At 34.8% G+C, this 24,611-nt stretch overlaps 1 pseudogene across 1 annotated transcript in view; it reads left to right on the top strand.

Annotated features, from left to right (window-relative positions):
* LOC306643167 (methyl-CpG-binding domain protein 2-like) overlaps window positions 1-24,611 on the top strand; it is a 39,880-nt pseudogene that overhangs the window by 6,288 nt on the left and 8,981 nt on the right. The window contains exon 2 of the transcript XR_013766873.1: window positions 12,251-12,411. The product of XR_013766873.1 is annotated as a methyl-CpG-binding domain protein 2-like (transcript). The remainder of the gene's footprint in view (window positions 1-12,250; window positions 12,412-24,611) is intronic.

The following is a 24,611-nucleotide window of genomic DNA, read 5'->3' as shown; positions in this document are numbered from 1 at the left end:
TTGGGCTGAAATTTTTTGAGGAATTTGATTATGGCTTAACATTTTTGAGTTTCTAATTTTCATCACTAATGTGAGGGTATAGTATAAGGACAGAGTCTCTTTCTGGGATTTTAAATATTTGCAATATTGTGAAAATGGCAAATAGGATATTCAGAGTACACAGATACAAAATATCAGTGTTTGTATAGTATAGTATAATACCATAGGGTCTTGTGTGCCTTAGCTCTTATGTATTCTGTGTTGCACTGTGAATTTTTGTCAGCTATTAATTAGTATTTTCATTAGAATCATTTTACATGAATTATATTGGATCTTTGTATCTCTAGAAGGCATGGGAACAATTACCTCCATTTTATAGATGGGAAGTTGGCACAGGGAAGTGAAGTAATATGCTGGAGGTTGTACTGTAGGTAAATGCAGAGTTAAAATCCTGAAACAGGTGTTTTAACCCCAGAATTCTTAAGTACTTTTCTGTACTTCCTAGAATAGAGTTCTCGACTCATATTCTCAAACATTGGAACACCTCATGTCCAATCTACTTTATTGAGCTTGGTGTGCAGCTAGAATAATGTATTATTTACTATTATACTTGTATCCTGAAGATGTCAAATTAAAAATTTGATAGTGAAGCCATTGTACCAAAGGATTACCTTCCAACTATGTAATACTGGAGGAAAAAAATGGAAAACTAGTAGTATTTTAACATAATTAAAGAAATACTTTGGGTAATATGTATGATCAGTTTGTTTAGAAATATTCTGTCTCTGATTTATGTTCAACCCGGGAGTAACACTATTATTTCTCAGATATTCAGATAGGCAACACATGCCCTAAAGAACAAGCTGCAGGTTTTCATTTCAAAAGCTTTCATTTAAATTAGAAGAAACCAAATTGTTACTTGTAGACTAAATGTAACTTATGAAGTAGTTTTATATGGTTGCTGAAGAAGTTCATTTACTGCTTTTAGAGTTGAGATAAAGTTGAAATGTACCCTAAAGATCTTTTAATGGGTACTTAACAACTGAGCCACATCCCAGCCCCTTTTATTTTTTATTTTGAACACTGTCTCACTAAGTTGCTCAGGGCCTCAGTAAGTTGCCAAGGCTGGCTTTGAGTTTGCAATCCTCCTGCCTCAGCCTTCCAAGCCACTGGTATTACAGGCATGCACCACCACACCTGGCCTAAAACCAATTTTTAGACAAGTTCTTTAGTTAGAAAAAGGAAAGGAATCAAATATTAGTTACAGGCTTGTTTTATAATGTACAGTTTGGCATGCTTTTGTTCTTTTCCTCTTGATATTGTGTGATTGAGGCTTGGGTCCATAAATGAAAGAAAGGAGTGTGGTGTGAATTATGCTCTAATGCTTCTCCATCGGCTGTACCAGCACATCTTTTTGTGATATGCTAGAGGAATTTTCATTGAGATGCAACATTGCCACCTGTCCTACATCTGATTTTTAGAATCTGACATGCAAAATCTTATCTGCCACAATACCCACAATACCTGTATTAGAGGAAATACATAGCTCAAAGGAACTGATGCATACACTTTCTAAAAATAATCTTCAACTGAAATTGATAGATGATTTTTAAAATTACTTTAAAAATTTTATTTTTGAGATATAGTCATAATTTTTTTATAATTTATCATAACAGGCAGGTGATTTGCAAAATGAAACTGATTTTTTAGAAGAAATTTAGTGGGAGTAATAATTCTTAAATTTTAAATTCATGCTTGAGAATTTCTAAAGACCTGCATGGTAAATTAAAATAAACCAGCAACTCTTATTTTATGGACTTGTTGTTTGGCCTGAAATTAATACTCTGTAGTTCTTCCTTATTGTTCTTTTATTGCCCTGAGCCATTTCTACTGAGAATTGACTAGGAAAATTGTAAAGTGGATTTTTATTTAATTTCATCAGAACGTCTCAAAATTAAATTTCCCATGAAGGAAAATAAAAAGTATGGAGTAGAATAAAATTTATCTGTGGATATCATGATTTTGCTATGATCTTCCTCATTATAATATAAATTTAAACTCAGTTTGGGAATGTAATATACATAAACTCTATGCATATAAAATTTAAACTTAGATTTAAAAACTTATTAGCATATGTCATATTTATTTTTATTAATTTTGGTACTGGGATTTAACACAGGGGTATTTTATAACACTGAGCTCCATCTCTGGTCCTTTCTGATTTTTATTTTGAGACAAAGTCTCACTAAGTTGCTGAGGGCCTGGCTAAATTACTAAGGCTGACCTGGAACTTGTGATCCTCTTGCCTCAGCCTCCTGAGTGACTGGGATTACAGGTGTGCACCACTGTGCCTGCCTCTAGCATTTGTCAGGAAGTATTATGAGTGATTTACAAAGTGAGATGATGAACCACATCCCCTTTTAAAGATTTTTTTTTTCATTTTGAATGCTGTTTCTTGTTGTGTTTTTTTCCCTTTGTTCTTTTTACACTGCAAGAATCCATAAAGCAAGGAAGAATATCCTTAAAATTCTTTTAAGCAGGATATGTTCGTTTTAAAAAGTCTTTCCCAGAGTCTATTAGGAGAAATAGGCTCCCCGTATGGCATTTTGAGTATAATTCTGTTAATGCTTATATTTGCTTTAACAACTGGTTAGCAGATCTTTGTCATCTACCAGATTCTGAAACTCCTTGGGTAGGGTCTTGTTCGGATTCATTTTGTATCTTCTATCTAGCATGGTCCCTGGTATGTGGAAGGTTGGTAATATCTTGCTGAATGAAGCAAATGATTAATATGTTTCTCTATTAAATCTGAGAGACTGGTGGTGAATGCTGGCTGTAGATGACTACATAAACTATCTAGGCTGTCCTGTGTCCCCTTGCTCTACATAGCATCTGCCTTGTGCTAAGTCAGCTATACAGATATTGTTTAGCTGAAGTAAATACTATTTTTCTTTAAATTTGTGTGTAGGTAGTATTTATTGGTATACAATATATGTAGATTTTTAGACCTGAAGGGAGTTATAGAACTTCTGATTTCCTTTTTAATATTAGAAAAGCATTCTTTTATCCTTTGCTTAAAAAAACTTCTATCATCAAGAATTTCTTTTGAATTATTTGGGAGGATAATATTTCTTTTGCTATAATTGTGAAGGTATTGGTTATAGTATGTTAAAAGTGGAGTGATCTACAATAAAATGATAGAAAAATGTAGAAGTGGATATACAAAATATATGTTGCAACTTTTTATTATTAGATTCCAGTCATATGTTTACTTGTCAAGTTAACCACAGTCTCTAAATGCTTCCCCTGCACTTGTGTACTTATTTGGGGACCATCAATCAGCCCTGATTTAGAGTAAAGAATGGGGACTTTTGAATTGGAAGAGGGGGACTTGAATTGTTCTTTACTGCTTTAACATGAACATGTTTTTAATTTTTCTATAAACTTCTGATTCCTCAAATATAAATTAAGGGTAAAAATTCTACCTCATGGAGTTTTGAGATTAAATGAATACATGTAGGGCATTGGTAGATGGTCAGGTTAATAAAATGTTAGTTCCTTTTTCCTCACTTAATTTAACCCATCAAGTTAAGTAGACACATGTATTTGGTAATAATGTGAATATTTATAGTATTTTATATATTTTAAAGTGTGATTGTGATTCAAGCAAATTCTAGGTTATAAACATTTATCAGGGCTTTAAAAATAATACACTTTTTTGTTGTAATTTGTGCTCCATGTAGAAAATAGTGAAATTGTCAAATAATTTGGAGAAGAAAATGACAACCATCTTATTCCCCCAAAGAGCCACTGTTAATATTTCAACAGTGTTTTTCAGACTTTTTTAGGTACATTTTTCTGTGCATATATGTATGCATTTTGTGTGTGTGTGTGTTTTCAGACACATGCTTTAAATTTTGGGAAAAATTCAAACATAGGTACAGGTAGACAGGAAAGTATAATGAATTCCCTATGCTTATCATTCAGTTTTAACAGTTATCAACTCTTGGCCAATCTTGTTTTATCTCTATCCACCCCCAACTATATTTTGAAATAATTCTCAAACGCATTTAATTTCTGACATTTCTATGGCAGTGTCTCATCCTAGATTCAAATAAACAGTATTTTTCTTTTTTATTTTCAGAAAACAAGAGCCTTAAAGCTGTGTGATAAAATTAGTTAGAATTCTAGATTTATCATTTTTCACATTTTACTCACCTTGGTCTTTTGGTTTTCTTTCTTAATATCAGATGCAGAGTAACATAAATAGCTACAATAATATATTGTTTATGTGTAATTTTTTTGTCACATTAAGTGCTACTTTTTGAAATGATATTGATACAGAATTTGGTTTATATAAGCCTTTTATATCTTGTAGAATTGTGACTTCCTTAAACATCCATGTTGAAGGAAAAGAGGAATGCTGTCACATCTTAGCCACCAAAGAAATTTTTCCTTATTAATAATTTATACTTCTCCACCTCCATCACCATAGCCAAGGAAATTGTTTAATGATCAGATATACTTGTCCAAAGTCTTGATAGTTTTAAAAACTGCTTTCCTATTTTCAGGGGAAAGAGCTTGCATGCTTTTAGTTTACATTTAAACATTTTATTGTAGAATTTTTCAAATGTATATTTAAAAGTAGAACTGTACAGAGTAGAACTGTACCCAGCCTGTTTGTCAGCACATGGCCAATCTTACTGAATCCCTGTCTCACCCAGTAATCCACTACCCAACCCAGCCTTCATTATTCGAAGCAAATCTGAGCATACAATTTCATTCATAAAAAATTACTTCAATAGCTATGAAGATGAGATTTAAACTTGTGGAAGTTTTGTAACCATATGTAACTCTATTGCAGAACTAGAAAACATTTGCCTACTGTAGGAAGAATTGCTATTGTTTGTTTCTGTGAAGGCTTTTTGGTAGAGATAGGATATTAGATGGATTGGTATTTTGGGATTCTTGGGTATTGGAGGTAAAGTCATATATTGTGGACTGTGTTAAAGACCATTACAAACCATTCAACCTATTCAGGATAGAGTGAATAAAAAAATCAGTATGACTGGAGCAAAGGTCACTAGGTAGTGGAAAGTAGGGTTGAAAGGTGAAAAGGAGGCCAGATGGAAAAGGATCTCAGATGAATTGCTAAGATATTTGGCTTCCTTTTGCTAATGAGGTAAAGTTTGTTGAAGGTATTTATTTATTTATTTGCCATTCTGATGATTGAACGCAGGGTTGTTCTACCACTGAAGTACATCCCCAGCTTTGTTTTTAATTTCTTATTTTGAAACAGGGTCTCTCTAAGTTGCTAAGGCTGATCTTGAACTTGTGATCCTTCTGCCTCAGTTTCCCAAGTTGCTGTGATTATAGGTGTGCACCACTGTGCCTGGCTATTTTTTTAATTTAATTTTTAATCAATATATAAAATTGTACATACTTATAGGGTTATTTTATTAATTTTAAAATTAAATTTATTTTAACTGATATATAAAAACTACAAATAGATCATACATACATTTTTATTTGTTCTAATTAGTTATACATGACAGTGAATGCATTTTGACACAGTGGAAACAAATGGAGCATAACTTCACATTCCTCTGGCTATACATGGTGCAGGGTCACACCGGTAGTGTAATCATACATTATACATGTATTTTTAGAATCAAATTTATATTGAAGTCTTTTTAAAGAGGAACTATGGTCAAAGTGGTATTTTAGGAAGAGCAATGTGGATAGCTTAGAATGTGAAGAGTCTAGCAAATATCAAGTCAGCTAGTCTGTCATGGTTTATTTAGACCTGAGATGATAAGGACTTGCATTGGACAGTGGCAATAGAAAGGAAGGATGGGCTCAAAGGTGATTATTTCATAACTGATTCAACACAGGAGATAGAAATGACATAAAATAAATCATACAAATATAAGAATAGATAGAGGACTGGGATATAGCTCAGTTGGTAGAGTGCTTGCCTCAAATACACAAGGCCCTGGGTGCAGTCCCCAGCACCACACACACACAGAGAAAGAAATATGTCAGAAGGAGGGCTTCTATAAAGAGGGCTTAGGATGGTCTATTTTAGGAAAACCATACATTTAAAGGTCAACCATACATTTGAAAGAAAAGAGTTGTGAAGGGGAATGAGGAGCTGACTTTTAAATTTTTTTTTTCTTTGTGGGTGTGTTTTGAAGTAGTGGTATATATTCTTTTATTGATTTGATGGTTTTCTGATTATAGGTTTTATATTTAAGTACAAAAATATTTTAATTTCATATTTTTCATGACATGTAAAATTTGATTTCTGGAGACAACTATTAGTTAAAAGTTAGAGAAATCTTTTCTTTGAATAGTTAACTTGTAAGCTACAGGTAAGGTTTAACACTTAAAGAGGTTAAAAAATTTAGAAAGTTGATGTTTCTTTAGTCTCAGACTTTGCGACTGCTGTATTTTTAGGGTGGAACTTTTATTATTTCCCACAAAGTACTTCCTGATATTAATTGGTCATGATACACCTTTTACCACAAACTAACCTTTTGTCATCTTTGATGCCCTTTGTCTTTCACAGGTCACTGCCTAGCATTCTACTCTAAAGACTGTCACCCCCATAGTTCCATCTTTTTAGAAATTGGTTTTGAGATATACTTGTGTTTGTTCTTCATAATAGTTTGTTAAACATCATGGTTATTCATATTATCAAAGTAACGTGGAAAAATGTGTTCTGCTATGTTTAAGGAGTGGTTTAATCATTTCTTAGAAAACTTGGAATGGATCCTCCATTTGACCCAGCTATCCCACTCCTTGGCCTATACCCAAAGGACTTAAAATCAGCATACTACAGAGATACAGCCACATCAATGTTCATAGCTGCTCAATTCACAATAGCCAGACTGTGGAACCAACCTAGATGCCCTTCAATTGATGAGTGGATAAAGAAACTGTGGTATATATATACAATGGAATATTACTCAGCCATAAAGAATGATAAAATTATGGCATTTGCAGGCAAATGGATGAAATTGGAGAATATCATGCTAAGTGAGATAAACCAATCTAAAAAGCCAAAGGACGAATGATATCGCTAATAAGTGGAGGATGACACATAATGGGGGGGAGGGAAGGGTTAGTATTAGGGTTAGAGTTAGGGTTAGGGAGGGGGGCAAGTATGGAAGAAGGAAGTACTGTATAGAGGGAAAAAGGGTGGGAGGGGTGGGGGGAAGGGAAAAAATAACAGAATGAATCAAACAACATTGTTCTATGTAAATTTATGATTACACAAATGGTATGCCTTTACGCCATGTACAAACAGAAACAACATGTATCCCATTTGTTTACAAAAAATAAATAAATAAATAAATTAAAAAAAAAAAAAAAGACTGTCATTTCAGGCTGGGGTTGTGGCTCAGTGGTAGAGCATTTGCCTAGCATGCAGGAGGCACTGGATTTGATCCACAACACCACATAAAAATAAATAAATAAATAAAAGTATTGTGTCCATCTACAACTAGAAATATTTAATAAAAAGACTGTCATTTCACATATATAAGCTGGTCTTCTAAAGATACACTTTTTATGTCATACACTGGCAAGCTTAGTTGTCTAACTCAGGCAGTGCTGATGACAGTAAATCTACAGTGTGATAAAAAGTGTGAATACCACTAAATTAGGGACTAGTTTAAGTATTCTGGTGTCTTAGTTGCATTTTTTTTAGGTCTGAAAGTTTGACATCAGATAAAATTGCTTTTTGAGAATTTATATTTAAAGATCTCTAAAATGGAGTTGAGTTTAAGAATTGCTTTAAGCAGTTTAATTGAAATGAAAGGAGGCAAGGTTCAAGTGTTATATGAACTGAAAAAATACAACTCAGTTTTGATTTTTAATTAGTCCTTGTCTTTAGGGTATTTTAATAATGGATAGGAGAAATTAAAGGTGTGATCACAAGGGTGTTAGTTCAGGGATGGCATATCAAAAGGGCAGTTGACAGGGAATTTTTCTGTGTGGTTGAAAGTGAAACAGTATTTCATTACTGGGATTAGAACTAATCACTTTGGGCAGAGAAAGCTAAAAATGACTAATATCCTTCTCCAATCTCCTAGAGTTAAAAACAACAACAACAAAATAATTTCCCCAAGTTATGAGTTGATACTTTTAGAATAAGTAACAATCAGTTGTTAAGTGACATAGACCAGTCATTTTGGGGGGCAGTTGGTTGGTAACTTAGTCATTCTGGGTCAGACCAGAGCTTGTGTCCTTAGTTTGCCACTTCCAGGGTCAGTTTGCCATTGTGCAGGTGGTCTGTCTCATGGGTAGATTTCTTCCTTTTTTTTTTTTTTTTATTTTTTTAATTGTCAGTGGATCTTATTTATATGTGGTGCTGAGAATCCAACCCAATGCTTCACACATGCTAGCAAGTGCTCTTCCACTAAGCTACATCCCCAGTTCCATGGGTAGATTTCTTACTATTCCCTGAGCCTTGTGATTCTATTGCTTCTCTTCTTCTCCTTCAGAGCAAGGTCCCTGGTTTTAACATTTCTTGGTTGACTTTTCTTGTATTTTTTCCAATTGTTTTCTCTTTTATTCAGTTTTAACTGATACATAAAAACATGAGTTGTCAGTATTAATGGGGTTGACTCTTTTTAAAGCACTGTACACAAGTTATAGTAGTCATAGAATAGACAATGGTTAGTTCTGTTTTCTCTCTCTCTTTTTTTTTTTTTTGGTACTGCGGATGATTGAGCACAGGGGCGTTTTACTGCTGAACTGTATCCCCAGTCCTTTTTATTTTTTGAGACAGGGTCTTGCTAAATTGCTGAGGCTTGCTTCAAACTTGGGATCCTTTCCCCCAGCCTTCAGAGTTGCTGGAATTACAAGCATGTGCCACCATGCCTGGCTTGTTCTGTTTTTCTCTGAAGGCAGCGTTTAATGTATGACAAGTTACTGTAGCTGTCCAATACAAATGCTTCATAGACTTCCAGTGCTTTGGATATGCCAGTAGTTAAAACTTGACTTGCACCTTTTTCCCTTCATTGATAATTTGTGAATATATCAGGCATTTAAAAAAAAATAATGCCTTGATATTTTTAAAAATAATAAACACAGGAATGATTTTAAACCATGTTAAACTATTAATTTTGGCCATTAATTATGGAATCACATTTCATTAATACAACCTTTGTTTTGTTTTGTTTTTTCATTTAGGAGATCCAAACCAGGGTCTTGCATGTGCTAAGTTACCACTGAGCTATGTCTCCAACCCAATATAGCCTTTGAGTTCTTGGGTATTTACATTTTCTTGGCTTCAGGGAGAGGTGTCGAAAATGGATTGTCTCAGGTGACTTTTGTTCCATAGAGCAGTGTTGTTGTGGTGAAACTCTAGTAGGTTTTGGGGATGCAGTAGGTACTTGAATTTCAGCTGTTACATAAAAAACTACTTATTACAGCTATATCCTAAAATCATTAGTGCTTGTCTTTTTGGTAAAAGTTGCTGCCTGAATGTTTCTTTCTGGAAAATTTGTCAGTTGAATCAAGGTCCACTCCTGAGCTTACCTTTTTATTGCACTGTAGAGATCTTTTGAGGGAAACCTGATTAAGAAATGTCATTTTAGTTTGTGGAGAGATTTTTTCCCCCCTATTTTTAAAGCATTTCAAATAGTTTATCAGAATCTTCTTTACTGGTAACTTGAGCATCTGCTTATAAGGGCTCCATGAGAATTCTGGCTTAATTAAAATTAATTATAATTATGTAAGTGACCTAAGAACAGAGTAATTTTCACCAACTTTTAATTAGTTTGGATCCTTTAGTAATATCTCATTTCTTATGTAGTATAACATACCATTAAAATGTTTTCCAGTTCAATTTTTAAATTTCATGCAGAATGTTTAAGTAAGCATAGGATTTATGTGTCTGCAAATGAAAACCACATCCTTTCTTATTCAGTTGATGGTTTCTTGCTCTCAGAAAGTTACCTTTTTTCAGCACTATCCTGTGTATGATATTTGAGGGTTTTAAAAAGTGGCATCATAATTTCTGGTTGTTGAAATCATGGAGGAAGTTTATAGAAATTGTAATGAAATAGACTTGTGAGCTGGGTGTTGGTGGCACACACCTGTAATCCCAGTGGCTCAGGACTCTGGAGTAGGAGGATTGTGAGTCAAAGCCAACTTCAACAATTTAGTGAGGCCCAAATCAACTCAATGAGACCCTGTCTCTATATAAAATGTAAAAAAGGCTGGGGATGTGGCTCAGTGATTGAGTGCCCCTGGGTTCAATCCCCGATACTTTAAAAAAAAAAAAAAAAAAAAAAGAATTGCAGAGGATAGTAGAATTATTTTTATTTTTTTGAGTTGGAGAATAACAGAAGGCTTCTGAGGAGAAGTGACATGTTAGCTGGGCCTGAAGGACTCAGTAGTCCTTTGCCAAGCAGGATATTAATTGTGCTCATCTTCCTATCTGGAAAGTTGTGACTGGAACAGCAAAGGTATATGGAATATTTTGGTGACTTTGTTAGAATCAGGGACTAAGACTGGTGGGAAAAGAATCCGGGAAGTAAATATTAGATTGAAAACTTTAAGTCTTATTAAGAATGTGAAACTTTTGTTAGCACTGAGGAGTCTCTGAACGTTTAAGAACTTAAATTTGGTACTGGATATGTGTCTGATGGATGGAGCAGTGAAGGATTGTGATGTGGCCATCTAGAGTGGAGGATTAGGTACTGGGTGGACATTGATACTGCTAATAAAGTTGGGGAATGCAGAAGATCAGGTTTTGGGGGTGGAAGTATGTGGTGGGCAGAGAAGATTCAAGTTTTAGACAATATTGAAAACTGTTATTTTGTGGTATTGAACATATTAGAAATCTGTTAGAGATTTGCTATAATATATATGATCCTATATTCTATCCCTTGGTGTGTTTTGGTTGTTACTTGCTGTGTTTTTTTTTTTTTTTTTTTTTTCTATTATGTTCTGGTTGTTATTTGCATCCACTTGTATTATTTTTATTTTGCAGTTCTGGGATTAAACCCAGAACCTTACATGTTAGGCAAGAGCTCTACTGCTGAGATACACTCCCAGCCCTTCTTATCTTTTACCTGTTAACTGAATTCTATATATCTTGAATTTGGTATCAGGAATAGTCATGTGATTGTGGAAAAGCAATGTTCATAAAAATCTTCATTTGTCTTAAAGTTTGGATGACAGAATATCATAGAATGTGACAAATAGTGTGTACTGGTTTAGACTGACCCGGAGAGTTTTATTTTTCCAGGGGAATAAATTATTGTTGGTTTCCCAGGGTTTTTTCTTTTTGTCATTCTGTTGAATTATTTTTATTTTATTGTGATCAGTTGGTGCAAGGTTAGGTTTTAAATATGACATGCTGGCTTCTTTCAGAGTTTACTAGAATTCTCACTATTTTTTTCTGGTGACTTACCACACTGATTCTTAACAGTTTATTCTATCATATTTTGTTCAGGAAATTTATTAGATAAGTCTTTGGTGGGGCATTCTATAAAACATTTCTTCCAAATTAATGCCTTATAAGAAAAACTATTCAAAAATGATTAGTTTCGGCCTCCTCATAATTCTGACACTTCTGTAGTTTTCCAGCTTTGGCAATATATCTTACTCCCAAAGCAGGAGTTTGGCTGGCAAAATTCATGTTAGCATTGTATAACAGGTTCACAGATGTTTGCCTGAGTTTTTTTTTTTTTCATTTTAATAATTATAGGAGGAATATTAAAATGTCAAAATTCAAGGATTTTCTGTTATACATGTTGCAAGCAAAAATCAGATAATATGGAGTTCTTGAGGTTGTGAATGGTGTTCAACAAGGGTAACTGAATTCAGAATTTGATCAGAAATTTTTTCTGATTACTTTTGGCATCATATATATGTAATACTTATAGGAAAAAAATCCCAGAATTTCAGAAGTTAAAAAAAAGTTTATAATTTTGAAGACATTTGCATTGTGCATGCTGTGCTATACATGCAGCTTGTTTGGGTTCTCTGACAGTTACTGAGTCAGTGACTAGCTGGATAATCTTTAGCAACATCTGTTATATGCTCCAGTGGTACATCTAAGGGAGCGTTACATTAGGATGACACATTATCTCTTCTTATAGTGAAGTTAGAAAGTTGCAAGACAACTTTTTTTTTTTTTTTTTTAATGTGGCAACAGTTGAGGGCAGAAAGGAAAGTATGAAGGAAAGATGTATGTAGAAATCTAGGGTATTATTACTGCCTTGTACAATTAACTTTATCTTTCTTCTAGTCCAAGTGGTAAGAAGTTCAGAAGCAAACCTCAGTTGGCAAGGTACCTGGGGAAATACTGTTGACCTCAGTAGTTTCGACTTCAGAACTGGAAAGATGATGCCTAGTAAATTACAGAAGAACAAACAGAGATTGCGGAATGATCCTCTCAATCAAAATAAGGTTGGTTAATTTATTATAGCATATATATAGCTATTTCAGGAAATATGTTATGCTCCCCAAAGAATATTTCATGTTGTAATTATGGCACTGAAATTGTGGCCACCTGAACACTTGTCCCCTTTTCTCCCAGCAAAACTGTAGACTTACAAATCTGATTTTTTTCCTGGTATTGGGCAAAACCTACAGAGAGACAACCTGAGTACATTATGCAAAGTAGAAAACATTTCAGTATTTCCCTAGGCCAATATATATCACACCTTTTGATCCATTTGGATTATGTTTACGAAGATCTCTTGTTAGTATTGTCCTTTTTTTTTTTTTTTTTCTTTTCTTTTAACTGGGTATAGTAGCCCACACCTGTAATCCCAGCAACTCAGGAGGCTTAGGCAAGACGATTCCAAGTTCAGGCAACTTGTGAGACCTTGTCTCAAAAATAGAAAAGGATAAGGATGTAGCCTAATGGCAGAGCACCTCTGGGTTCAGTCCTTAGTACTGCAAAATAAAAACAAAAAAAATCCCCAGTAAATTTCTTGTTGCATAAAAAGAGGCAAAGTTTTAATGTTTGGAAATATTCTTACCATATACTTTATAATTACTTAGTAATTTTCAGGTTCAGAATTTGAGCAAGGGCAGTTTTTATTTTTACTTCCAATGTTGAGGATGATGACTTTTAGGCATAATATCCTCATCCTAGTACTGTGATTGGAGATTTTTTTTCCATTAGCTCTGAATTTTATTGAGCTGTTTGATTGATAGTTTATTGTATAGCAATGTAAACAGTAGAATTATGATATCAGTTTAATTATATTCAAATACCCAATATCTTTCTTTTCCTCCAAGAGCAACTACAAACATGTATAACCCACAAGTGACCCATTGACTTGTGTAAATGCTTATGAGATTGTTTTTCTTGTTTTATTTTTTGTGGTGCTGGGATCAGACCCAGGGTGTTGTTGCACATGCTGGGGAAGCACTTTATCACTGAGGATACCCCCAGCCTTTTCTGAAATTGTTTAACCAGATTACTTCCATCAGTATGGAGCCAGGAATTGAAGTCACCATTGTAAATGGTTGAACTATTTTAATAAGTTGATTATCAGTTATTAAATTGTTTTTCTATAAATTTTAGAGATCTGTATGTATGTCTGTTGCCATCACCATTGTCTCACACCAATGGTATGCAAGTAATGGAGGGAGAAGTCAGGTTTTACTTTCTTTGGATGTGACTGATAAAAACTCTGCATGACTCTTGGAAGTGCTCTATTCATTATAAGAATCCAGAAGCAGTGTACTAGAGTAGAAAGGACTTACATACCCTGGCTCTGCTTCTTATTAGCAGATAAGAAGGCATAGGTAACTTTCTTAACTTCTGAGGACTTTAGATTTCTCATTTGTAAATTCAAGGTAAGGAAAGTTTTCCCTTAGCATTATTGTGAGAAACACGTGGACATTTGTATAAAAACATTTAGCCAAGTATTTGACCCATGTTAATTCCTTTCCTTTCCCCATTGCCCATTCTCTAAGCTGCCATCTTCTTGAGCATTAAACCACCTTGGCAAACAGTGTTACCTGGTGTCAAGCGTAGTAAACTTTCTGACCTAAGCTCTCTTCCTTCTGTATTTTTAACTTTTTCTGAAGAGTATGGGGTCTCTGCTTCATACTTATTTTTATTCATAATTCAGCCTAATAGTTTGTTTTATAATTAATTTCTAAAAATTGGTATGGAGGTCAGAATACATTGTCTCCTCATATGAAGTCTTACATTGATTTCCATAGAGGATTGTCAGGTACCTTGTTTAGAGAGGCAGAATGGGAAGGGAAGACTAAGTTGTTTCTGCATTGCTTTACTGTGGGGTTAATTGGGTTAATAGTTATGAAGGTGTTAATAAGGATGAAAGATAGTGGTAGGATTATAGGGAGCTCAAGTCAGCAAAAGTTGGGACCATGTATGTATATAGGTGATTTACCTATAAACTGTGGTTTCAGCTTATGAAATTCTTTATTCTGGGGTTATTTAGCTTCTTAAATTTATAGAAGAAAATAAGATTTATATTTCTAAAACTGCCTTTTGGAAATTCTAACCACAGTACAGAAACTATGGAAGGGGTTCACATATTTAGGAAATGAAGACAGTGTCTTCAAATTATCCTATTGTTTCCAGAATCACAGTTTAGCTACACTTAGTATAGTATGAAGATTTACTTCCTGACAGTTATGGTTCATTAAAAACCCAAAACTAATTCATCTCTTTAGTTTGTGTGCACCTTTCTGCTCTAGCTGCGCTGGACCACTCATCATCCTGCACCATGGCATGCACTTTCAAGATTCTGCTTGCTCATATGCTGTTTCCTCTGCTTGGAATGCGCTTCCCCCTTCCCTTCCATCTGGTGAACTCCTCATCCAAGGCCCAGCTCCATTGTCTCCATCTCTGGGAAGCCTGCCCTGCATCCTCCAGGCAGAACCAGTTCCTTCTTCCATAATGCTTTCCTGGTGCTTTGCCATTGTATTTGTGACTTTGTCTGCTTCAACTAGACTGTGAGCTCCATGAGGGCAGGGACCATGTCTGTTTTTGTTTTTGTTTTTGTAAATGTAGTCCAAAGCCTAGCACACGGTAGGTACTTAATAAATGTTGTTTGATGTTGTTTAATATCTCCCTCATTCTAAAAGTTTATAGTGGTAATAAATGTGTATTAAATAAATTAATGTACCAGACATCATTTTGGAAATGCCTTTCATTTTCATTATTTTCTGAAACTTCCTATGTGAGTTTTTGAGCATAGTTATTTTGCATATGAATTATTTTAGTTAAGTAGTCATAAAATGGAGTTTTTCATTTTTTAAAATAAGCTCTCTTTTGGAGTAACACCAATGTTAAACATCTTTATAAAGCAGAAAACATATTTTTAGCAAAATAAACTAATGTCTTTTTAAATTATGATAGTACAATATAAAGAAGACTGGGAGATTTAAAGTTATTAACAGAGATCTGAGGTAGTGTTTTCCTATATAGTTGTAAGCCTATCCAAAGTACAATATTAATTGTGTTGTTTTTCAGGTTTTTTTTCTTTATATTTTAAAAGAATTAGAGATGTAGTCAACAACTAAATTGTGAAACAGTCTAAATTATAGTTTATGTTGAGTAATTATAAACTGGGGTCTTTATCTTCCATTATCAAAGGTGAGTTTACTGGTGATTAATAATATTTTCAAGTGTGATTGGAAAGGTACCTTTTGAAGATCTTGCAAAGTGGTTTTAAATTATTTTAGAATGGGTGGGTGGGATGAAATGGGCATTCTTTTTGATTAATAGATATTATTGTTTTCAGTACCCATTTTTGCTAGTCTGAAACTCAAGCTTACCCTGAAAATCAATTCCATTCTTTATTATATCTTATTGATCTTGTTGCCAAAGCTATAATTATTTCTAGGTAACCCCCATCTCACCATCTGACAAAGTGGGTTAAAATATCAAGTAAGTTCCTAAAGGTATTACATTGGGTTAATGGAAGAAACTACAGAAAGATTTCAAGCTCATCAACTCAGTTGATATTCTAAGTTGCTAGCAGCTTTCTAAGAGCACATTCAGGAAGAAGTTACAGAGTGTCATATCCAATGAAGTTTTCTGTGATGATGAAATCTTGTAACAATAGCCACACATGACTGTTGAGTACTTGATATACTGTTAGTGTGACTGAAAAACTGTTATTTTTAGTTTTTTCTTTAATAGCCACGTGTCTTGGCAACAGTATTGTAGAGAACACTTCTAGAGCTTTGCCTCTCAATGTGAATAAAGCTAAATAATGTTTAGGCATTTATGTAGGGTTTGACCTTTCAAAGAGGAGATGTTTCAAGGTTTCAGAGATACAACTCTTGATATTTTAGGAAGAAAGTGGAGATGAGAGGCAAAATGATAGTTTCTAAGGAAATTTAATTGAAGACACTCCAGGATTGTATAAAGAAGAGTACAGTGGTTCTGAGTCAAGACAAGTTTGGGGAACTTCAAGTTATTTATTTTATTGATAGAAATTCTTATTTTAATGTTTCAGATGTGTAAATATAAACCAAATTCCTCGCATCTCCAGATCTTGACAACATGAAAATTTTATAAATTAAAATGACAAAACTAATAACTCAAGTATTCTAATGTTAGTGTGACGCATGATGTGTTTATAAATTGCTTATGAGGGCTGGGGTGTGGCTCAGTGGCGGAGTGCTTGCCTAGCATGTGTGAGGCACTGGGTTCGATTCTCAGCACCACATATAAATAAATAAATAAAATAAAGGTTATCAAAAACTGAAGAAATTAAAATTGCTTATGATATGAATTTGGTATAGAACAATTTATTTGAGTTTGGCTTGACAATCCTACTAATAGCTTGGAACAACAAGCTTGGAAGACAGTTCTTTCATCATAGATATTTAGAATAAAAAGCATCATATTCTCGAGTCAATTTTTCAAATCTCATTCATTTTTTCATGAATTATCTTTATTTAAGGTGTATTACATATGATTGTATCTTAGGTTCTCAACCATTTATCTAGAAGATACTTAATTATCTTCACTAAGTAATAAAAAGAAAATTTTATAGGGAACTCAGATATATCTTGGGGGCAAACCTGTACAGTTTGAAAAAAAGTTGGTGATTAAATCAGATTTGAGTAATGGATACAGACTGGGATGAACTATTGAGACTATTTGAGAAGGGATGAAACTAGAAGTGGGACTTGGACTTATAGTTCAAAAAAGTAATGATGGCTTGAATTAATGTGGCAGCAGATGTAGAAGTAGGAGACTCAAAGTATCTGATGACTAAGATTGTAGAGAAAGGGAATTTTACTAATATCTGCTAAAATTCTTATTTTGTTCACTTCTGTGGTTTGGATGTGGTTTTCTCTGTAGAGGTTCAGTGTTAGATGGTTGGTCCCCAGAACAGTGGTGTTGAGGTAGTAGAATCTTTAAAAGATGAGACCTTGTGGAAGGTAATAAGGTGATGGAACTCTGTCCTCATGAATGGATTAATGCTGGTCTTGTGGAATGTGTTGGAGCTTATCCTAATTCCCAGGAGAGTGGGTCGTTTTATGTATGTATGTATGTATGTATTTATTTATTTTTGGTAACAGGGATTGAACCCAGGGGTGCTTAACTACTAAGCCACATCCCCAACCCTTGCTTTTTTGTTTTGTTTTTAAATTTTGAGACAGGATCTGGCTTAGTGGCTCAGGTCTTTGGTAAGCTGCTGAGGATGGCTTTGAACTTGTGATCCTCTTGACTCAGCCCCCTGAGCTGCTGGGATTACAGGTGTGCACCAACACGCCTGTGTTATTAAAGGAGTATGCCGGCCCTTGCCTGGTACTTTGCTTCCTTGTTTGCACATGTTCTTCTGCTTGTGAACTGCTGCTCTGTTATATTGTGATACAGCCAGGGCGCCCTCACCTGTATGCTGACACCATGCTATTTGGATTCTCTAGCCAGTAGAATTGTGAGCCAAATAAATCTCATTTTATAACTTACTGGACTTTGGGTATTTGTTTAATAACACACAACTAATCAAGTCAGTCACTTGTAGGTGGGGTTGGATCAGGGTAAAGGAAGAAGAATGAGTTTGGGGATAGAGAGAGGAAGATTAGGTTAAAATAATTTTGTATTTTGTATTTCTAAAAGGGTCTTGTGGATCCTCAGAGATTTAGAATTCTTATCTTTGTGGTTGTCTAGTGTAGGTGCAAATAGAAGAAAAGTATTCACGGATGAATAAATCTTGTGGAAAGTGAAAAGTACCTTCCAGAAAGATAGGTGATCAAGAAAATGTGGTATGACAAAAATCCTAGAAAAGATTTTTGGTAAATGCCATGGATAGATCAAGGAGGATAAAGACTTTGAGTATCAGTGGGGTTTCAGAATTAGAAAGGAGCAGGTGACCTTTGTGTAACCAGTCTTCAATAGACTGAAGGGATCAGTAATCATATTTTTGGTGCCAGAAAGTTTCTGGGAGATGAGAAATTAGAAACCCAATGTTCCTTGGTTTTATAAGAGTATTAAAATTTGGATTTATTATTTAGTGAAGTATTGTATGTAAATAGTGAAAATGATTTTCAGTGGAAAATTTTCTTCCTCCTGTCTCTTAGTACAAGTATTGTTGCCTAAAGGAAACTACTGTTAATGAGTTATTTTGTTTCTTTGTTTTCAGAGCTATGCAGCTACAAGCATGTTATACATGAGCTTTTTTAAAAAAATAAAAAAATTTTAAAACCCTTTTCCATAAAAATAGGTTACCCTCTTAGGAAGCTTGAACAACAGGTAGAACAGACAGGACAATATTCAGAAGAGAATGTACAATAAGGAACATTCTTTTTCTTTTAAAGCTTCAAAGGTCAGATTTTAAGGAACCAGTAGAGAAGTGTGTGATGGGGATTCCAACCTAAAAGTCCGTGCCTCAGGAAGACCTCTTAAGAACCTTTGAATTGTGTGCAATATTTTTTGTTTGTGTTTTTCTAAGGGAGTTTATTGAATCTAGCTGAAAAACTTAATAACCACTGACTTTCAAGTAGAAGGAACAGGCTTTGACAGATGATGTGGGGGAATAGGTAAGGAACCAAATTACTTGCAATAGGTCAAATTACGCCTTTGTTTGACTATGTATTTTTTTGGTTGTTACTGTTTTTTTTTTTTTTTTTTTGTGTGTGTGTGTGTGGGGGGGGGGGATGGTGGTGAGATTGAACTCAGGGGCCTTGCATATTCTAGGCAAGCCAAGTCATCTACCACTGAGTTTCATCCCCAGTCTGACTTTAGTTATTGAAATAGTGGACTGACTTATATCTGTCTGAGGAATACCATGACCAATTAGCCACCACTAAAGAGCCTTATGTTAGGAACATGATGATTAGTAGCTCCTGGTAGGGCATATTGTGGTAAGAACTGCCTCTTGGTGTCTACCTTCCTAGTAGTCTTCCATTCAAACTGAATAGAAAGACATCATTCCTTCTACCAACATTCCTGGCCAATGGGTAAAGTAGTTGAAATATTTTCTGAAGACACAGGGGCTCTACTCGTCAGTTTATTAAGGCCTTGTTGATTGGAGCATCTTCTGTTCTCTACATGGAAGTGAAAAAGGGAAGTGAATACATCACAGGTGATAAATTTAACATTGGTAGACCTTGAAAGTCTTCTCAGGGATTACTGGCATCTGTTAAGTGTGGACCACTATTGAGTATAGGTTTCTGTTAATTTGATATGAAATGAAGAGAGTAGATGTGAAGAGGAAGTTGCTCTTGTCCAGTGAGGAATAATGATGGCCTAGACACTTGTAGTGCCTGCGGAGATAGAATTGGACAGATTTTAGATCTCTTTTGCAAATGCTAAGGAATTATGTGTGGAGCATTACAAAAGATTCAAAAGTGCTCTTTGTTTTTAGATTGGGTGGATTAGTGTGGTATTTACTGAGATCACTGTAGGAAAATACTACATATGGGTGGATAAAAATCCAATTTTGAATGTGCAAATTTGAGGTGCCTAGTAAATATCCAAGTAGAGGTGTCATGTATGCAGTTGGGTATACTGTATTAGAACTGAGAGTTCTGAGCTGGAAAGTCATTAGGGCATAGATAGTATTCTGAGCAATGGATTAGAGAAAAGCACTCAGCTACAGGAAAGGATCCAGGACCAAGTCCTGAAGTAAATGTAAGAATTTGGTTAAAGTAGAATAAATCAGCAAAGTGGAGAGAGAATGTTAAAAAAAAAAAAAAAAAAAAAAGCTGTTGAAAGGTTAACTAGAGGAAGACTGAAATATCCATGAGTTTAAGAACATGAAATTTATTAATTACCTTGAAACAGTTTTGGTGGGAACAGAAGCCAGATTGGATTGGGTGGTAAAGTAAATGGAAGATAAAATTGGTTAATTTGGACAATTCTTTCAGTAAATTTTTTTCAGTAGGAAAAAAATCACTGGAAGAGTACTAGATGGTAGATGAAAGAGATGCTGCTTTGGTTAACCTCTGGTTAAATGGATAGCATGAGTGAAAAAAACCATGGAAGTCAGGAAAGCCAAGCATGTTTGCAGTATTATGATCATAATGTGAACATGCAACCTGTGCTAGGTAGGGAAAAATGTGAAAGGGGTAAAAAGCAGTGAGAAAATAGGATAGTCAATGGACAAGAGCTGTAGAAGGGGCCAAAAAATGAAAGTCCTGAGTGAGCTGCAAGGGAAGGAAGTGGAAATCAGAGTTGGGTGCTTTAATTGAGATGGCATAGTTACTAGCATTGACAAACCTGTGACTACGTTAGGTAAGCAAGGGTGGATAGAGGAATAGGTCAAAAGATTCTGACCACATGAGTACTGAGTCTCTGAGGAAAAATTGGGATTAATTGGATGGCTGAAAAGAAGTCTAACGAATGAAGGAAAAAACTGAGGGGCAGATGGTAGCTAAACGCTATGGACTTTAAAAGAGCTGGTGTTTTGAAGGAGCAAGAATGGAGAAATGATTTGAAAGTAGTAATGGGGAGAAAGAAGGAAACTTTTCCACTTCCTGACCCTTAGATATGTGGTTATAATGGATCAAGAGAGAAAGGGAGTGCTGAGGGTATAACTCACTGGTGGAACACTTACCTGATTCGCAGTAGGCCCTAGATGTGAACTATATCCATGGGAGCAGGGAGGGGAAATTCGAGAGGCATGGAAATCTGAGGTAGATATAGAATATTATGGATGAGTGGTGAGATAATGTATGATCTGAGAAATGAGGAAATGTGGTCATTTGGTTATTGGGTAGACAGATGTAAGGTGTGATGGAATTAGTTTTGGTAACTGTAAGAGTGGTGTACACAAACCTTTCTTAGTGTAACTAGGACTTGTCTGGAACACTGAGCTCCACTAACACTGACTTTGTGGCTTTGCTCTTAACCTTAATTCTTAGTTTTTATATGGTAATCTGTAATAAAACTACTCAGTGAAGGATGAGCTCCTTTTTACTTCTTTGCTAATTCTCTAAAGGAGAATAGTTGACTATTTGGGCAAGCTTGATTCTCTTTAAAGTTTATTAGTATCCAGGGTTGGTTGGCCCTTGTTTATCTCCAAGTTGATATTATCTTTACCAGTTAAACTTTCTGTACAACTCCTCTAAGGAATAATCTACTTCATCTTGATGACTTAACCCTGTCATTGTGTTAGTTGACCTTACACTTTGTATTTTTCAGCAAGATGTTAACCTTCATACCAGTTCCCTCTGTGTAGAATCAGTGTGCTAGATTTTGGATTATTTTCTTAGTTATACAGACAGTAAGTTACTATGATTTATTACCTACAATGAAATGATCTAAGTTTTCAGATTCAGAATTGAGAAACACAATTTTATGAACCTTGGCTTTCCAGGGAGCAACTCAGTATGCCTCCTGCCAATGTAGAGACTTGTTTTGTTTTGTTTTTTTGCGGTGCTGGGGATTGAACCCAGGGCCTTGTGCATGCGAGGCAAGCACTCTACCAGCTGAGCTATCTCCTCAGCCCAAGAGCTTGTTTTGATGTCTTAATATCTTGTTGTCAGTCCGCTAAGCTTTAGATTCTTTGTACTCTTTATTTCCCATTATTTTATAATATAATAGCACTATCGTTGACACTGACTGCCAAAAACACCATCTGGAGACTGGATTATTTTCCCATGGGATGCTTGTGCAGGGCTGGCTGTGTGACTCAGAGGAATATGCTGGCCATGTTTACCTATAAGCATAACTTTAAATGTTAAATAGTAATTTATGGAACAAATTTAGAGATTATTTCTCTTACATTATTAAGCTTGAGACAGATAATACAGATGACTCCATTCTTGGCTTAATAATTTTGACTAAAAGGCTACATTTAATTATAATATCTACCACTTAGTGTCTGTAAATTTAAGACAGAAAACGAGACTGACAGGGCTGCATGGCACAGCACCTAACATGTAATAGCACTTTGTTTATTTGCTTATTCCACAGAAATTTAAAGCACATTCTGTGTGTTCAGGCTTTATTTTGAATTCCGTGAATACAGTAGAGGAAGTTTCTGTGTTTGTGGAGATGACATTTTAATGAGATGACAAACTGAAACACTTTAAAATAATAAATGCCATGCATTGAACTAAGAATGATGGAAAGTGACTGGGTGACTGTTTTAGATTGAGTGACTAGAAATAGTTTCTGTGAGGGTAATTTTTAGGCTGATTTCTGAATGACATGGAATCAGAGGGCAGAGCCTTCCAGGCAGAGGGAATAACTAGTGCAAAACCCCCAAGGCAGAATGCACTCATAAAATGACAGAAAGAAGGCCAGGGTGCTAGAGTTCAGTGAGGGAGAGAGTGATATTAGGTGAGGTTAAAAAATAGATAAGCAGACCAGCCTAAAGAATGGTATGAATGCTGGTTGAGGGCTTTACAAAGCGGGTGATAGTAAGATTACTTTGGCTGCAAGTAAAGAATGCATGATAGAGGTGTAGAAGTGGAAGTTGGTGGGTGGGTAGGTGGGGCAGGTAGGAGGCTATTGTATTTGTCCAGTATGATGGTGACTTGCATAGTGTTCATTTAATGAATGAGTAAAGGTAGAAAGGGTAAGATGTAGTAAAGGACGCTAGAACTAGTTAGTGTTCTCTTGTCCAAATAACTTACAGTTTCCTGGAATATACAGAAATATCCTATAAATGAATAAATAAAGGACATTTATCTTTGACTAATCATCTTTAATAAATGAAGATAATAGGTTATTAGTTTATAGTGCTGTTCCATCTTTTTGACTAATTTGACCCACGTATTTAGGTAATTGGATAAAGTTTGCTAGGAAACAAAAAGTAAACAGAAGAGCTTTAGCCATGTTAGCAGATAGGTTTGCTGATGAGAATAATTGGTTCTGTATTATGACATTAGTTTATCATAGTATTAGTGCCTCAAATGTATCCTAGTTTAATAGATCCTTTTGAGAGGGTCTGGGCTTGACTGACAAATACATATAGCTAGTGTTGAATTAGATCTGAAGGAGACGGTTCCATACAATAGCAACCATAGTTTAAGTAGGGCTGCTAAATATCTGGTTGAAAGTCATTGGCATCTTTTGCAATATCCTTTGATGACTATATTAATTAAATCTCTAAGAAATTATTTTTTTCAAGCAGAACTCTTCAAAAAGTATTTTTGACAGTGAATTTCAGCCCTCCACTTTTCTGTTAGATATATAGACCTTTTTAAATGAGTTCAATATGTAGTTCACCCATTATTATTTTTTTAGTATGATGCCATTGATCTCCTTAAATCTCATTCCTCACTTAGTATATTAGAGTAAGTGGATTTTCCATAAAATAATAGATATGATAGATATACTTTACTTTTTGCAAAAAACTTAGGAAGGCTCCACAACCCTGTGCATACTCTAAAAACTGCTGAAGTGTCCATTTTGAAATGGTGAGTTTTATGTATGTGAATTATATCTGAATTGTAAAAGGTTACAAAAGATTGTCAGGCACTTTGCATTGAGACATTTGGTTTTGTGGAATAGCGTTCACTTCTGGCTGCTATGTGTATTCTTGAGCAAGTCTGAAATGGCTTTTTGAGAATAGTCTTGATTTGATCTAAAGATACTACATGGGCACACCTGTGTGTGAACCAAGGGATGACTTCCCTTCTGGGAAAGCCTAACAGGTTAAGTTTCTAAATTTCAAAGGCATACTCAATATGAAATTAATGTGAAAGAGAGAACTTTTTTTAAAAAAGAATTTATGTGCCAAGATAACCATAAACCTGTTTTTCTAATTGTTGTCTTTTTCTTACCCCAGAATTAAAAGCTCTGATGCAGGGATTTTGTTGTTGGGTTTTTGTTGTTGTTGACTTTGGTTTTTTCATGACTGTATTCATTTTGCAGTCAATGCCTGGCATTTGATAGGCACTCAGTATTTGTTCAGTGACTGACTGAAAACTGCATTAGCAGTAGCAGCAGCAACAACATTACATGTGCACTACTTTATTGGATCCCTATGAGAATCTTTGCAAGAGTTGTTATCCTCCTTTCAGATAAGGAAATTGATGTTTGAGATATAAAGTCTTTGCTTCTCAAACTGGGTCATGAATATATCTGTGTTGTGTACATAAAAGCACAGAATTAAATAATACTTGAATGATTTGGAAATGTCAGTTTTATTTGAACACTTTGGGTAGGTAGAACTTTTTTTTTTTTTAATATTTTTAGTTGCAGA

This window comes from Sciurus vulgaris, assembly GCF_902686455.1.
Source record: "Sciurus vulgaris genome assembly, chromosome: 13".
Lineage (NCBI taxonomy): Eukaryota > Metazoa > Chordata > Mammalia > Rodentia > Sciuridae > Sciurus > Sciurus vulgaris.
This window is presented reverse-complemented; position numbering and strand designations above follow the sequence as displayed.